Here is a 4,821-nt window from a genome sequence, read left to right on the forward strand (position 1 = left end):
AAAGATAATGAACTGAGAGAAGATACAGAGAGAAGAAATTTGGGGGTACCTGCACCAAGGTTTAGAGGGAGGAAGAGAAAGCAGTAAAAATGATTGAGAAAAGAATGGTCAGGGATAGAGAACCAAAATAAAGCAGTTTCATGGTAGACAATGAAGAGGAGAGTATTGTCAAGTGGTTGGCAGTATTAAATGTTGTCGAAAGGTTAAGGTTGGAGATGAAGACTGAAAAGAAGTCATTGTAATTTGGCAATTGGGAGTTCATTGGTGAATTTGGGAATGGCTGCTTCAGTAGAGTGGTGGAAACAGAGGCCAGATTGTAGGAGGCTAAAGAGTAAGTGGCTTAAGAAGTGTAAAAGCACTTTCCCAGAAGTTTAGTAATAAGGAGGAGAAGAGAAATAAACTAAAGGAGGCCTAGACTGAGCATTTTTATGGTTAAAGGGAAAGAGGTCAGTGGAGGGAAAGTAATAGTAATGATAATAGTTCCTTCTCTATCTTTGTCCTTGATCAAAAATCTATACAAACCCGTTATCACACTACCATTATGCTCAAAAATCCTTTCTCATGAATTGTTTTGGCTCTTTTCTGGAACTACATGTCATCCTTTTCTACTATAACCTCTGCAGACATAGTATCCTTAGTTCTTGCTCAGAGAATTATGTGGTACTCCTAGCTAAAGTTCAAACCATCATTTGTTTTCTTTGATCCCATTCCCTACTATCTCTTCTGGGACTATCTCCTTGTCTTTCTCTGTCTCTGTCTGTCTGTCTCTTTGTCTCTTTCTCTGTCCCTCTTTCCTTTGATGAAGGATCTAGAGAAGAACATGGATAATGTGATCTGACATAACAACAGAAAGTACAGTCCATTGAAGCACTATAAAGTATGTGGGGCAAGACAAGGATTCTTCTGAAAACTAGATCTTTTACAAAGGAGCCTCGAGGAAGGGAAACTTCTCTCTTTCCAAAAACACCACATAAACCTTTGTCTTTGTCTCTGTTTCTCTGTCTTTCTTGTATACATTTAGTAACTCCCACAACACATATTCTCAAACAAAAACACACAGAAATACAGAAATACAAAGAGTCCTAGAAAATTGGCATTCCACAGCCAACCTCTGGGGCCCTTTTAATAACCCCTGAGACTTGGGCCTCCAATTGGAACCTGAAAAAGTAAAAGTTAATGATAGTAGTTAACTCATTGGATCACAGGGTCATGCTGCTCTGACTTCCTCCCTTCAGGAAGAGAAAATATAGGACTTGGGAAAGGAAATGTGCCCTCTAGTACTTCTTCCACACCCACAGCACCATGATGGGAAAACAGTATGTTCAGTATGTTTTTGGCAGAACATTAACAGATGTGGAGTCCCATTTCTCTCCTATCTCTCTTTTTCTGTCTCTCTCTCCCTCCCTCCCTTCCTTTCCTTTTCCTTCCCCTTGTCATATCAACACTGAATCCTTAAAAACTATTCTTGGAGCATGATCAATTGAGTTGGAATCCATCTAATTGTATTGTCACTTAATTTGAATCACTCCATACTCTTCACAAAAAATTATGAGATATTTTATCAAAATTTTTGCTAAAATCTGGGTAAATTATATCCACAGAGTCCTTTTCATCCATGAGCATGGGGATTGAAAGAATGATGATTTGACCAAACAGGATATTTAGGAAGAGAAGTAGATCTAGGGAAAAAGTAATGAATTTTATCACAGAAATTATCTGGGTCCTTCAAGCAAAGTTGCAGTAGTGTGCCCATTTCCATGGGAAAGTACCCTTCAGAGGCATACAGGGCCATATCCTGTAATTTCATCAGATTAACTGTAGAACTCATTTAGGTATTCAACCTACCTCATGTGGTTATCATAGTCCCCTCTTTTGAGATGCATATGAAGGAATTTAAAGGCAAATTTTAATCTCACTCTCCCATCTGTAACCTCTATAGTACTTTACTTGTCTATATACCTAGATACTAAAATACTAGGCTCCAATTGAAATCAGCAGCTCTGACTTAATTCCTGTCTGATGGGGATAGAAGATTGGATCCCACTAATTTTTCATTCATTCTACAAAAATTTGTCGAGGACTACCAGATGCAGTCACTGCCTCAAGCATGTCCCTCCTCCAATTCATCTTGCACATTACTATCAAATTATTCTTCATAAAATATTACAGCTAGGTCCTGATTAGTGTGATTAATAAATCCCATGAAGTGGTTCCATTATTCAAATTAGCAGTGTATATTTCCACTGGGCTACAACTAATGAATCATATTTTAAATAATCATAACTTCAAATAGTGAAAATTTAAATACATGCAACAATTTATGGCTATTCATTATTCATATTAATCAGTAACTAACTGTATTTTCATTATCACTTACCTGCTCCAGAACTTTGAATACCTCCCAATTAAAAAGAAGTTTAAAATATTTAGTTATTAAAATTTTGTCCCTAATTTCTATTCAAACATCATCTAGGCCTATCTCTATAATGCTCTTTTTTTTAGAAAACCAACTCTAAATATGTTTTATATTTTCCTGCCTCCATATATTTGTTCATACTATTTCTTCTCCCTGAAATAGATTCCTTTTCCCTCCTCGTTGCCTATCCACATTTTACCCAATTTATAGGTTGACTCATTTAATAAGGTCCTTGAGGTTGGAGGTCTTGCCTTATTTCTACTTGTGTCTTCCTCTGTTCCCCACCATGTCTAACACATCACACCATATTTTAAACACAGGAGATATTTAAATGTTTGTTGACTATCCATCTGAAGTTCCCTGTGGTCTTTGAATTCCAGAGCACTTGTTTCTTATATACCACTTGCTATACTGCTATCTACTTTTCAATTGCATGTTTTATCTCTATAACTAGACTATAGGCAACTTGAATGTAATGCTTATCTCTTAAATTTCCTTGTATTCCTTATTACTCACATGTGGTAAGTGCTAAATGCATAGCCAATGATTGATAGATTTTTATATTAGACACAGTGTACTCTACACATAGAACACAATATTTTGAACTATTAGACAAAGGCATACCATTGTATAATTTGTACCCATCATCAAAATTCTTGGAAAGGTGTAACAAAAAAGAGCAGATATTACATTTGAGGACGAGAGGGTCAGTTCCATGGAAGTCTTTGGAAGTCTTTCCCATTTGTGTTAGGCTGTTGAGTACTGATGTCAGGAGTGGAGATGAAAAATTGTGTTTAGATCCTGAAGAGCTGAGCTATAAAGTTTTCAAAAGTATGTGAAAATGGATGTGTGGGAAATTATAGCTTTGTTGCAGGAAATAAGGGACAGGAGTAGTGGTGGAAGAGAAAGCAAGGAAGGAAAATAGCAATTAGGTTTGTTCATATGTATCTTTCTGTTGACCCTTTCAATGTCTTATGGATTAGGGATGTTACTAGCACCATTATCTTATTATAGCTAGTAATTATAGAAATACACATTCCTGTGAAAATATAACCCTAATAGTGAAAATGATACAGTATGAGTAGAATTGTAGGGAAGGTAGATACTAAAGAAAGACCAAATTAGAAAACAATTAAATGCCTATTATTTCCATATAATTATTGTATGCCATAAGCACTCTGTTGTAGTTATAAGGACACAGCATATAGCAGTGGAAGGAAAGACCAATGTTTTAATCTTGCTTCTCATTTTTTCTAAACAGGTCACAAACCTTATAGTTCTGAAAAATAAAAACCTGCAAATGGAAATAGTGAGATCGCAAGCATTTATAAGTACCTACTATGTGCCGAACACTTTCCTAAGCACTGAGGGTACAAAGACAAGCAAAAACCAGTCTCTGCTCTCAAGGAGTTGAATTTAAAAGAGAACTATTTTATTTCTGTCTTTCCATTTAGAACACTTCAGATTGTGCTGGGCAGTAATAAATGCTTAACGGCTTTTGTTGAATTTAATTGTGAGGAAAGTGCTTGTTAAGATTAAAGATCTCTACAGATGTGAGCTCTTTATAGTCTTATTTGTTTTGAAAAAGGCAATTATTCATCATTATTATAAACCTTAATTAAGTGTTCAAGGTGTGGTGTAGATGATACAGTTAAATATGGACTCTATCCAGGGAGGGTCACCACCTCAATAAGTCTTTGGCACTTAAATCAACCATTGTATTTCAATGTTTCACACCTCCCTTTCATTCCCCAGCAAAAGGCCTGTTCCAGGTCTAAGTCTTTGCTAAATTTCCAATAGAGCTTCTGTCCTCCAGCAAAGCTACTTGGACACAATTGAAGTTCTTTAAGCCTAAATGATTTAGAGAGGAATAGTTAATATGTAGTCAACTCCAAGGCTCAGGGATAGTTAACTTGGGAAAGTATTCTAGGAACATTTGATGGGAATTTCTTTTGGATGACAATACTATCTATTTACTCAGAAAGTTGACAAATAAAGAAAAAATTATTTTGACTTGGTAAAACTACTAAAGCCATTCATCCAACAAAACATTTAGCTACTTTCATAGTTCCCATTAAAAGCAACAAGTATCCAAGACTTAGTCCTCTTTATTTTCTTTTGAATATTGAGTCATATTTTCCAACATACTTTTCCCTGTCTCTCCCTTGGCATTCAAGTCAACTATTGCTAAAGTTCATATTGATTTAATTTGAAGAGTCCAATCCAATTCTTCATGGAATTTTGAGGTATGTTTGTAGCAGAGAGCTGGCAGTTATGGTATGAAAACCTGGGTTCAAATTTTGTTTCTGACATATAATGAATGTGACCTCCAGACAAGTCACTCAACCTCTCTGTGTTTTGAGTATCACTAGGTAATTCTCTAAAACTTCAAGTTTTCAAGGTTC

This window comes from Antechinus flavipes, chromosome 4 (genome assembly GCF_016432865.1).
Source record: "Antechinus flavipes isolate AdamAnt ecotype Samford, QLD, Australia chromosome 4, AdamAnt_v2, whole genome shotgun sequence".
Lineage (NCBI taxonomy): Eukaryota > Metazoa > Chordata > Mammalia > Dasyuromorphia > Dasyuridae > Antechinus > Antechinus flavipes.